Genomic DNA, 13,384 nt, shown 5'->3' with positions numbered 1-13,384 from the left:
GAAGACCTTTATGATGATCCACTTATACTTGAACAGTGAATATACTACTTTCTCCTTCTTATGATTTTCTTTCTTTTTTTTTTTTTTTTTGAGATGGAGTCTCACTCTGTTGCCCAGGCTGGAGTGCAGTGGCGCCATCTCAGCTCATTGCAACCTCCGCCTCCCAGGTTCAAGCGATTCTCCTGCCTCAGCGTCCTGAGTAGCTGGGATTACAGGCGCGTGCCACCATGCCCAGCTAATTTTTGTATTTTTATTAGAAATGGGATTTTACCATGTTGATCAGGGCTGGTCTCGAACTCCTGACCTCATGATCCGCCCACCTTGGCCTCCCAAAGTTCTGAGATTACAGGCGTGAGCCACTGTGCCCGGCCCCACACTGATTTTCTTGATAACATTTCCTTTTCTCTAGCTTCCTGTATTGTAAGAATATAGTATATTATACATAGAACGTCAGCTTTTTTTTCTTTTTTTTTTTTTAGGTAGGGTCTGGCTTTGTTGCCTAAGCTGAAGTGCAGTGGCACGATCTCGGCTCACTGCAACCTCCACCTCCTGGGTTCAAGCGATTTGGGGCCTCAGCCTCCCAAGTAGCTGGGATTACAGGTGAACGCCACCATGTGTGGCTAAATTTTTAGTAGAGGGTCTTACCATGTTTGCCAGGCTGTTCTTGAATGCCTGGCCTCAAGTGATCTGACCGCCTTGGCCTCCCAAAGTGCTGGGGTTATAGGTGTGAGCCACTGCACCCGGCCTATTTTTTCTTTTTTCTTTTTATTTATTTATTTATTTATTATTTTTTGAGACAGAGTCTCGCTCTGTCACCCAGGCTGGAGTGCGGTGGCGCGATGTCGGCTCGCTGCAAGCTCTGCCTCCGGGGTTCACGCCATTCTCCTGCCTCAGCCTCCCGAGTAGCTGGGACTACAGGCGCCCGCCACCGCGCCCGGCTAATTTTTTGTATTTTTAGTAGAGACGGGGCTTCACCGTTGTTAGCCAGGATGGTCTGGATCTCCTGACCTCGTGATCTGCCCCCCTCCGCCTTCCAAAGTGCTGGGATTACAGGCGTGAGCCACCGCGCCCGGCCTTTTTCTTTTTTTAATCTGATTTTCTCCTAGAGCCTTCGGATGAGAGCTACCATTCTTTTATTTTATTTTAATTAATTTATTTATTTATTGTACTTTAATGTCAGTAGGGAAAGTATCTGAGTCACAGAGCACCAAAGTATGTTAGCAGCGGAGAATGCGCAGGAGTCTGCAGCAACTTCAATTTTTGCCTCTTCAGAAGAAAGAATTCCACTGAGGGGAATAAGGCAGGAGAGACCAAGGTAAGCTTTAGAGCAGTAGTGAAAGTTTATTTAAAAGCCTCAGAACAGGAACTAGCCGGGCGCAGTGGCTCACGCCTGCAATCCCAGCAGTTTTGGGAGGCCGAGGCGGGCGGATCACAAGGTCAGGAGTTCCAGACCCAGCCTGACCAATATGGTGAAACCCCGTCTCTACTAAAAATACAAAAATTAGTTGGCCGTGACGTGATGGTGGGCGCCTGTAGTCCCAGCTACTCGGGAGGCTGAGGCAGGAGAGGCGCCAAACCCGGCAGGTGGAGGTTGCAGTGAGCCAAGATCGCGCCATTGCACTCCAGCCTGGGCAAAAGAGCAGGACTCCTTCTCCAAAAAAAGAAGAAAGAGAGAAAGAAGGGAGGGAGGGAGGGGCCGGGCACGGTGGCTCACGCCTGTAATCCCAGCACTTTGGGAGGCCGAGGCGGGCGGATCACCTGAAGTCAGGAGTTCAAGACCAGCCTGGCCAACATGGTGAAACCCCATCTCTACTAAAAATACAAAAATTAGCTGGGCGTGGTGGTGGGCGCCTGTAATCCCAGCTACTCAGGAGGCTGAGGCAGAAGAATCTCTTAAACCCGGGAGGTGGAGGCTGCGGTGAGCTGAGATCGCACCATTGCACTCCAGCCCGGGCAACAGGGCAAGACTCCGTCTCAAATAAAGAAGAAGAAGAAAAAAAAAACTTTATATTGATAACCTGGATTTGTCTGCCTCGTTCTTTAGTTTCTTTCTTTTTTTTTTTTTTTTTTGAGACGGAGTCTGGCTCTGTCACCCAGGCTGGAGTGCAGTGGCACGATCATGGCTCACTGCAACCTCCGCCTCCTGGGTTCACACCATTCTCCTGCCTCAGACTCCCCAGTAGCTGGGACTACAGGCGTGTGCCACCAAGCCCGACTAATTTTTTGTTTTTGTATTTTTAGTAGAGACGGGGTTTCACCGTGTTAGCCAGGATGGTCTCGATCTCCTGACCTCATTATCTGCCCGCCTCGGCCTCCCAAAGTGCTGGAATTACAGGGGTGAGACACCGCGCCCGGCCCGTTCTTTAGTTTCTTAACTCCATGTGCATTTGGGGTCTGCTTTGCACATAGGGCCCTTTCACAGAAGGAGAAGGCTTGTTAGCAGCAAAAGGTATTGGGTGCGCTCTTGCACAGGTTGCTTCTCCTCTCTGCTTCCTCCTTTGTGGACTGAAACTGATGACAATATGCACCTAGTGGGCTGTTGAGTGATTATGTAACTTAATGCATGTAAAGGGCTCAGATCATTGCCTGACACACAGTACGTGCTCAGTAAATGTTGGTTGTTGTGGTTATAGGCAGTTATTCCAAAATCTGAAAAATCAGAAGTCCGAAACACTTCTGGCCTCAAGCATTTTGGATAAAGGATACTCAACTCTTACTTATATACTAAAATACTATTTACTTCATCCTTTCCTTAAAGTACATATTTTTTGGCCTGGGCAACATAGTGAGACCCCATCTCTACAAAGAGATACAAAGATTAGTTGGGCATGGTGGTGTGCACCTGTAATTCCAGCCAGCTGGGAGGCTGAAGTAGGAGGATTGCTTGAACCTGGGAGATTGAGGCTGCAGTGAACTGTGATCTTGCCACTGCACTCCAGCCTGGACAACAGAGCAAGACCCTGTCTCAAAAACAAATACATAAAAAACAAAAACCATATATTTGCTTAAATTAAAAAAAACACACAAAAAACAAAACTTCGGCTGGGCATGGTGGCTCACGCCTGTAATCCCAGCACTTTGGGAGGCCAAGGCGGGCAGATCACGAGGTCAGGAGATCGAGACCATCCTGACTAACACGGTGAAACCCCGTCTCTACTAAAAATACAAAAAAGGCTGGGCGCGGTGGCTCACGCCTGTAATCCCAGCACTTTGGGAGGCTGAGGCGGGTGGATCATGAGGTCAGGAGTTCAAGACCAGCCTGGCCAAGATGGTGAAACCCCATCTCTACTAAAAATACAAAAAATTAGCCGGGCACGGTGGCAGGTGCCTGTAGTCCCAGCTACTCAGGAGGCTGAGGAAGGAGAATCATTTGAACCTGGAGGGTGGAGGTTGCAGTGAGCCGAGACCGTGCCACTGCACTCTAGCCTGGGTGACAGAGTGAAACTCCGTCTCAAAAAAAAAAATAAAAATAAAATACAAAAAAAAAAAATTAGCCGGGCACAGTGGCGGGCGCCTGTAGTCCCAGCTACTCGGGAGGCTGAGGCAGGAGAATGGTGTGAACCCGGGAGGTGGAGCTTGCTGTGAGCCGAGATCGCACCACTGCACTCCAGCGTGGGTGACACAGCAAGACTCAGTCTCAAAAAAACAAAAAACAAAAAACAAACAAAAACTTCAAGAAGCTATGACGTAAGTGAGCACAGGTTTACTCATTAGTCTTTGTGTACGTAACAAAGAAGAATGTGAGCAAATATTTACATACCAAGTTTCCTGAAATTAGGATCAACTATATATTTATTCTATAACTTGCCATTGTAGAAGACAATATTTTTGTAGCATTTAGAGACTCATTTGAATAATTCAAATGATTATGAACTTGCAACCTGGAAACCATGACAGTTATGGACAGCTATGTTTGCTAGAATCTTTTTTTGTGTGAAAAATTACCCTGATTAAACAGTATAAATTATGTTTGCAAAAAGAAGGTGAGTTTGCAAAAAGAAGCTGAACAAACCTATGATAATTAGCCATAGCTGTGACTTTGCTGATAGAGTTTTTGTTTTTGTTTTTGAGATGGAGTCTCACTTTGTCACCCAGGCTGGAGTGCAGTGGTGCGATCTCGGCTCACTGCAAGCTCCGCCTCCCAGGTTCACGCCATTCTCCTGCCTCAGCCTCCCGAGTAGCTGGGACTACAGGCGCCCGCCACCACGCTAATTTTTTGTATTTTTAATGGAGACGGGGTTTCACCCTGTTAGGATGGTCTCGATCTCCTGACCTCGTGATCCGCCTGTCTCAGCCTCCCAAAGTGCTGGGATTACAGGCGTGAGCCCCTGTGCCCGGCCTTTGCTGATAGAGTTTTAAGTATCTCAACCTGCACGGAAGACTGCATAGATTATTTTAGAGTCTGGAACAAAGTTATTCTGTGCATAAAATAAATAAATGACTCTAACAGATTAAGTCTAGAACAGTGGTTCTCAACAGAGGGCAATTTTGCCTCTTGTTTTAAGTTGTAGGGTCTTTTGGGGGATGGGGTTGTATGTTTGTTTGTTTTTTGAGACAGGGTCTAGCTCTATCGCCCAGGCTGGAGTACGGTGGTGCAATCTCTGCTCACTGCAACCTCTACCTCCCAGGTTCAAGCGATTCTCCTGCCTCGGCCCCCTGTATAGCTGGGATTACAGGCGCCTGCCACCACACCCGGCTAATTTTCGTATTTTTAGTAGAGTCAGGGTTTCACTATATTGGTCAGGCTGGTCTCGAACTCCTGATGTCAGGTGATACTCCTGTCTCGGCCTCCCAGAGTGCTGGGATTACAGGCGTGAGCCACTGCGCCTGGCAAAACATAGGTTTTATTATTCAGTTATTATGAAGCCAACAGATCAGGAGACAGTTGCCATTGATAAGACAGTTTGTGGCTGGACACGGTGGCTATTGCCTGTAATCCCAGTACTTTAGGAGGCCGAGGCAGGTGGATCATCTGAGGTCAGCGGTTCGAGACCAGCCTGGCCAACATGGTGAAACCGCATCTCTACTAAAAATACAAAAATAGCTGGGCGCGGTGGCAGGTGCCTGTAATCCCAGCTACTCAGGAGGCTGAGGCAGGAGAATCGCGGAACCCGGGAGGCAGACGTTGCAGTGAGCCCAGATTTCGCCACTACACTCCAGCCTGGGCAACAGAGCGAGACTTTGTCTCAAAAAGGTAAATAAATTAAATAAATAATAGAAAACATCTCTGCTATTTTTGTCAGAGTTGAATCACCCAAGTAGAATTACTGTAAGAATATTCATGCGTGAGACCATATTAATTTCTAAAACTGCCGGTTGACCTTCTGAACGGGCCTTACCCTCTGCTGGTAATCACTGGCTTTAACAAAGAAGAGTTTTTTTTCCCCCTAAGGGAACAATGGCATTCCTTTAACTCGCATTTCTTACTGATTTGTTATCAGAACTTGGCACTAGGCTGCGTGTCAATTTATGGCATTGTTCACTGAGACTATTCCTATTAAGTTTTACTTCCTCAAGCTGACTCCGTGGTGAGTCATTTCAAAGTTTAAAGGGAACGCGATTAGGTTTACTTCCCCTTGAACAGCCTGCCTTCTGCTCCCCCACCTGTGTCTCAGCGCCCTCTACTGGTGCCTAAAATCCTATCATAATTTAGTCCACAGGAAACAAAACAAAATCCTCTGCAGTCCCAGGCCAGTCCTAGCCCGGTCCTCCGAAACAGAGGTCAGAGGTCAGTCTAGAAAACTCAAAAAGGGGCGCTCTTCATTGTTCCATATGAAAATCATTCCAGTTTTGATTATCACCATCCACGGAAGCCTCAATTTAAAAAAAATATGTCTTGCATGAATTGACTGCTGGGCAATTAGTCGTAAGATTAAAATTGTTAGTGATTTTCAGTTACCGGTTAATGATTAGACGATTAGGCAGAAAGAAATCACTTGCCCAGGCCGGGTGTGATGGCTCACGCCTGTAATCCCAGCACTTTGGGAGGCCAAGGAGGGCGGATCACCTGATGTTGGGAGTTCAAGACCAGCCTGGCCAACATGGTGAAACCCCGTCTCTACTAAAAATACAAAAAAAATTAGCCAAGCATGGTGGCGGGCGCCTGTAATCCCAGCTACTCGGGAGGCTGAAGCAGGAGAATTGCTTGAACCCGGGAGGCGGAGGTTGCAGTGAGCTGAGATCACGCCGCTGCACTCCAGCCTGGGCAACAGAGCAAGACTAGGTCTTAAAAAGAGAGAGAAAATAAATCACATGCACCAGGCAGAGCTGTGTAACCCAAGCCTCAATTTGCTCAGGTGTAAAAGATGCATTCCACCTTCCAAGAAATGTTCATTAATTTTTTTAAGTACGTGCATATGTGGAGCCTAAGGTAATTACAGCTAATTCTGGTTCCCGTAGTTTTATATACTAACTTTGACCAGTAGGAGTGTTCCTAAAACTAGCTAGATAGGAGAATTGTTTTATAGAAATTATATCTCTTCTTGGCAATAAAACTAGGGTACCTTCTACCTGAAGCCTGAATCAAAAACGTAATACCATCTTGGACAAGCACAGTTGCTCACGCTTGTAATCTCAGCACTTTGGGAGGCCAAGGAGGGAGGATTGCTTGAGCCAGGGAGTTTGAGACCAGCCTGGGCAACATAGTGAAACCTCATCTCTACTAAAAATTAAAAAAAGAAATTAGCCAGATGTGGTGGTATGTGCCTGAAACCCCAGTTTCTCAGGAGACTGAGGCAGGAGGATGGCTGGAGCCCAGGAGTTTTGAGGTTTCAGTGAGTTATGATTGCATCACTGTACTCCAGCCTGGGTGACAGAGTGAGATCATGTCTCAAAAAAAAAAACAACTAAGAATAAAAAAAAAAAACGCAAAACATAGTACCATTTTAGTTTTTCTTTCTTGGTTTTTTTTTTTTTTTTTTTTTTGAGATGTTGTATCTCTCTGTCGTCCAGGCTGGGGTGCAATGGCGCGATCTCGGCTTCCTGCAACCTCTGCCTCCCAGGTTAAAGGGATTCTCCTGTCTCAGCCTCCTGAGTAGCTGGGATTACAGGCGTGCACCACCAAGCCCAGATAATTTTTGTATTTTTAGTAGAGACGGGGTTTCACCATGTTGGCCAGGCTGGTCTTGAACTCCTGACCTCAGGTGATCCGCCCACCTCAGCCTCTCAAAGTGCTGGGATTAGAGGCATGAGCCACCGCTCCCGGCCTGTTCTGGACTTTTTAAAAGCATTTTAATTAATTTAAAGTATTAATTTAGGCCGGGCATGGTGGCTCACGCCTGTGATCACAGCACTTTGGGAGGCCGAGGTGGGCGGATCACCTGAGGTCAGGAGGTCGAGACCAGCCTGACCAACATGGCAAAACCCCGTCTCTACTGAAAATGCAAAACAAATTAGCCAGGCGTGGCGACGTGCACCTGTAATCCCAGCTACTCAGAAGGCTGAGGCAGGAGAATCGCCTGATTCCGGGAGGCAGAGGTTGCAGTGAGCCAATATTGCGCCACTGCACTCCAGCCTGGGCGACAGAATGAGACTCCGTCTCAAAAAATAAAAAAAGAATTAATTTAAAAACAACAACAACAAAAGAATGAAAAGCAATTCATGAATAACCTTTTCATATTGATTGCATGAAATAATAATGTTTTGGATATATTGGGTTAAATAAAATACATTAACTTTATTTGTATTGATTTATTTAAAAAATTTTTTTTTTTTGAGACAGAGTCTCACTCTGTCGGTCAGGCTGGAGTGCAATGGCATGATCTCGGCTCACTGCAACCTCCGTTTCCTGGGTTTAAGTAATTCTCCTGCCTCAGCCTCCCGAGTAGCTGGGATTACAGGCGCCCACCACCACGCCCAGTTAATTTTTGTATTTTTAATAGAGACAGGGTTTCACCATGTTGGCCGAGCTGGTCTCAAACTCCTGACCTCAGGTAATCCACCCGTCTCGGCCTCCCAAATTGCTGGAATTACAGGCGTGAGTCACCGCACCTGGCTTTAATTTTTTTTTTTTTTTTTAGACAGAGTTTTGCTTTTGTTGCCCAGGCTCAAGTGCAATGGCACAATCTCAGCTCACCACAACCTCCGCCTCCCGGGTTCAAGCGATTCTCCTGCCTCAGCCTCCCGAGTAGCTAGGATTACAGGCATGCACCACCACACCCAGCTAATTTTGTATTTTCAGTAGAGACAGGGTTTCACCATGTTGATCAGGCTGGTCTCAAACTCCTGACCTCACGTAATCTGTCCACCTCTGCCTCCCAAAGTGCTCGGATTACAGGCGCAAGCCACCACGCCTGGCCCTTATTTTTTATTTCAATAGAGTCTTAGGGAACAAGTGGTGTTTGGTTACATTAATAAGTTATTTAGTGGTGTTTTCTGAGATTTTGGTGCATCCATCACCTAAGCAGAGCACACTGTACCAAATGTATACTCTTTTATCCCTCACCCCCACTCCCACCTTTCCCCCAAGTCCCCAGAGTTCAATGTATCATTCTTATGCCTTTGTGTCCTCATAGCTTAGCTCCCACTTATGAGTAACAACATGTGATATTTGGTTTTCCATTCCTGAGTTACTTCACTGAAAATAATAGCCTCCGATTCCACCCAGGTTGCTGTGAATGCCATTATTTTGTTCCTCTTTATGGCTGAATAGTATTCCATGGTATATATATACCACATTTTCTTTATTCACTCGTTGATTGATGGGCGTTTGGGCTGGTTCCATATTTTTGCAATTACAAATTGTGGCAATGAACATGTGTGTGCAAGTATCTTTTTTGTATAATGACTTCTTTTCCTCTGGGTAGACACCCAGGAGTGGGATTGCTGCATCAAATGGTAGGTCTACTTTGACTTTATTTAATTAATTTATTTATTTGAGACAGAGTCTCACTCTGTTGCCCAGGCTGGAGTGCAGTGGCACGATCTTGGCTCACTGCAACCTCTGCCTCCTGGGTTCAAGCGATTCTCCTGCCTCAGCCTCCTGAGTAGCTGGGATTACAGGTGCCTGCCACCACGCCCGGCTAATATTTTTGTATTTTTAGTAGAGACGGGGCTTCATCATATTGGCCAGGGTGGTCTTGAACTCCTGACCTTGTGATCCACCCGCCTTGGCCTCCCAAAGTGCTGGGGTTACAGGTGTGAGCCATCGCACCCGGCCCTATTTTATTTTTGTAATTGTAATTTTATTTTTACACCGATGCCTGTATGTGACAGAGTAGGGGTGACGGCTGCGATTACAGTGTGGCCCAAGTCCAGTGTTTGCCCCTGTACCTCGTGGCTGTGTGACCTTGGCGAAGGGAACAAGGGCAAATTTGCCCTTTTTTTTTTTGGGTGGTTTTTTTTTGTTGTTTGTTTGTTTGTTTGTTTAGACACGGTCTCACTCTGTTGCCAAGGCTGAAGTGCAGTGGTGCGATCACAGCTCACTGCAACCTTGACTTACCGGACTCAGGTGATCCTCCCACCTCAGCTTCACAAGTAGCTGGGACTACAGGCATGTGCCACCATGCTTAACTAATTTTGTATTTTTTGTAGAGACGGGGTTTTGCCATGTGGCCCAGGCTAGTCTCAAACTCCTGGGCTCCAGCAATCCTCCCGGCTCACCCTCCCAAAATGCTAGGATTACAGGTTTGAGACACCGTGCCCGGCCTGCTCTTCTTTTTGCCCAGGCTGGAGTACAATGGTGTGATCTTGGCTCACTGCAACCTCTGCCTCCTGAGTCCAAGCGATTCTCCTGCCTCAGCCTCCCGAGTAGCTGGGATTACAGGCATGTGCCACCACACCCAGCTAATTTTGTATTTTTAGTAGAGATAGGGTTTCTCCATGTTGGTCAGGCCGAGCTCGAACTCCCGACCTCAGGTAATCTGTCTGCCTCGGCCTCCCAAAGTGCTGGGATTACAGGCGTGAGCTGCCACGCCCAGCCTGCCATCTTTTTTTAAACTGGAAAGTCCATCTTCTCTTGCCCTAGGACATTGGAGCTCCTGGTTCCCAGGCCTTTGGTCCTAGAGTGAATTCCACACCAGCTTTCCTCGTTCTACAGCTGGCAGCTGGCAGATGGTGCAACTTCTAGGGCTCCGCAAGCCTGTGAGCCAGTCCCCATAATAAATCCCTTTCTCTCTAACTCTCTGTGTGTGGATGTCTCCCTACCATTGATTCTGTTTCTCTGAGGAGACTTAGCTAATACAGAGGGAGATTATTGGTCTGAGAAGGAAGGAACATAATACATTTTCTTTAAGTGCCACCTACTTCTCCCTGATACTAAGTTTTAGTATCATCCGGCTGAGCGAGGTGGCTCACGCCTGTAATTTCAGCACTTTGGGAGGCCAAGGCGGGCAGATCTCTTGAGGTCAGGAGTTCGAGACCAGCCTGGCCAACATGGCGAAACCCCATCTCTACTAAAAATACAAAACTTAGCCAGGCATGGTGGTGGGTGCCTGTAATCCCAGCTACTGGGGAGGCTGAGACATAAGAATCACTTGAACCTGGGAGGCGGAGGTTGCAGTGAGCCGAGAAGGCACCACTGCACTCCAGCCTGGGCAACAGAGTGGGATTCCGTCTTAAAAAAAAAAAAGTTTTAGTATATCACCTGTGGCTGAATCTTCCCGATTGATCAGGGCTAGGGTAGTGGAGCCTGTGGTGGGGCTGGACCCTGTGCAACTGTTCCTAAAACCCATAGGGAAAGTCGCAGCCAGGATGAGTTTCCTGCCAGGGTCTGCGGTAAAAGTGAGGACATAGCTCACAGGGGAGGAAGTTTCACAACCCCTACACTCAGGCCCTGATGAAAGTGACTGTGGCTGGGCGTGGTGGCTCACGCCTGGAATCCCAGCACTTTGGGAGGCCGAGGCGAGCGGATCACGGGGTCAGGAGATCGAGACCATCCTGGCCAACATGGTGAAACCCCGTCTCTACAAAAAATACAAAAATTAGCTGGGCGTGGTGGCAGGTGCCTGTAATCCCAGCTACTCGGGATGCTGAGACAGGAGAATCGCTTGAACCCAGGAGGTAGAGGTTGCAGTGAGCCGAGATCACATCACTGAACTCCAGCCTGGCGACAGAGCAAGACTCCATCTCATTAAAAAAAAAGAAGAAGAAGAAGAAGACTGCATCCTAGTAGCCCCTGGGCAACTTTTGAGTGCTATATGATGGTCTGCAGGTGACTTTGCTACTTTGGACCTCAATCTATCCCTCTTTCAAATTGGAGGGTTGGCCTCATTGTACAAGCTGATGAGGACTTTAGCTGCTTGAAGTTTGAAGCCAGACCTGACTTTCAGAGTCATCTCCATCATTTTCCAGCCCTGCTGTGTAGGCCACACACTCAGAGCGTCCCTCTCAGCCTCAGTTTCCCCATTCGTATGTGGAGAATGATGATTTCCATTCTCTAGCTGGTTGGCAGTGAGCTATGGATGCTGGTGGTGGTGATGGGAACAGTGGGTAGCACTTGGTGTCCTCTCTATGTGACAACAAAGAGGCACAGAAACCTCAGATGTGGCCTCCCACGGGACATTCATTCAATGCCAGTTAGAAACACCATTTTGTCACACTGCCTGTAAAAGCAAATCCAGGCCAGGCGCAGTGGCTCACGCCTGTAATCCCAGCACTTTGGGAGGCCGAGGCAGGTGGATCACCTGAGGTCAGGAGTTTGAGACCAGCCTGACCAACATGGTGAAACCCCGTCTCTATTAAAAATACAAAAATTAGCCGGGCGTAGTGGCACGCGCCTGTGGTCCCAGCTACTTGGAGGCTGAGGCAGGAGAATCGCTTGAACCCAAGAAGAGGAGATTGCAGTGAGCCAAGATAGTGCCATTGCACTCCAGCCTGGGCAACAAGAGCCAAACTCTGTCTCAAAAAAAAACCAAAACAAACAAAAAAACAAAAAAACCCCAGCAAATCCATGTTCACAACACACTAGCGAGTAGCATAGATTTTACTGATGATGGGTTTGGTTGGGGTAGAAGACAGTTTTCATCGTACACCATATAGTAAAGCAATTTAAATTCCTATTACTCATCTCCATAAACCCTCCAAATGTTCTTCCCAGGCACCTGACACCTCCTATTTCCTTTCCTTCTGCCTTTCCCCACGTGGCTTCTAAATGCCTTTTTATCCTGAATGATTTAGTTTTACCTGCAAACAAGCAAACACCATACTGCAAAATTTCTCCAGTTAACAGGTTTCATACTCAAGTGACTTTTCAAAGCATTCCCTCAAAGGAAACAGGTCTCTTCCGGAATGGCAAAAGGGAAATTCTGCTGACAGAAAAACAAGCATTTCTCTGTGCCTTTTTAGTACTAACACAGAGAAATGTTTCTCAGCAGAATCACCAGGGGAGCTTTATATTATGAAAACGTATTTAGCCAGGCGTGGTGGTTCACACTTGTAATCCCAGCACTTTGGGAGGCTGAGGTGGGAGGATTGCTTGAGCTCAGGTGTTCCAGACCAGCTTGGGCAACATAGTGAGACCTCATCTGTATTCAAAAAACTAATACAAGAAAAAAAAGAAAAAAGAAACATATGTTTGATGGCCCCTGCCCCACCAACATTCTGATTCAGGAAGTCTAGGGAGGGGCCAATTTCATATACATATTTACATATTTATAAATCTTATTATAATTTATATAAAATGTTTCATCTATATATAATTTTTTTTTGAGGGAGAGTCTCACTCTGTGGCCCCGGCTGGAGTGCGGTGGTGCGATCTCGGCTCACTGCAACCTCCGCCTCCCAGGTTCAAGAAATTGTCCTGCCACAGCCTCCCGAGTAGCTGGGATTACAGGCACACGCCACCGTGCCTGGATAATTTTTGTATTTTTATTTATTTTATTTTTTTATTTTTAATTTGTTGTTGTTGTTGTTGAGACAGTCTCACTCAGACACCCAGGCTGGAGTGCAGTGGCGTGACCTCGGCTCACTGCAACCTCCACCTCCCAGGTTCAAGAGATTCTTGTGACTCAGCCCCCCTAGTAGCTGGAATTACAGGTGCGCGATACCACACCCAGCTAATTTTTGTATTTTTAGTAGAGACGGGGTTTCACCATGTTGGCCGGGCTGGTCTCAAACTCCCGACCTCAAGTGATCTGCCCACCTTGGCCTCCCAAAGTGCTGGGACTACAGGTGTGAGCCACCACACCCAGCCTTCTATATATAATTTTTATAAATGTCCCTGATGATAATAATTTCTCTTCTAGTTGAAAACCAACAGGGCAACTCAGCACCTGCTTTGAATGGGTTTATCCTTGTGATGCTAGGCAAGTGAGGCCCCAAATCAGGGCTTAGCCCAGGACAGCTCTTGGCTTCACCCAGGAAAGAATTCAAGGGAGTGGCAAACAGGTGGTGGTGACAACTTCTATTTTTTATTTATTTATTTATGTATTTATTTGAGATGGTGTCT

The sequence above is a fragment of the Pongo abelii genome, chromosome 20 (assembly GCF_028885655.2).
Source record: "Pongo abelii isolate AG06213 chromosome 20, NHGRI_mPonAbe1-v2.0_pri, whole genome shotgun sequence".
Lineage (NCBI taxonomy): Eukaryota > Metazoa > Chordata > Mammalia > Primates > Hominidae > Pongo > Pongo abelii.
The sequence above is the reverse complement of the archived record's forward strand: the minus strand, read 5'-3'. Positions refer to the sequence as shown.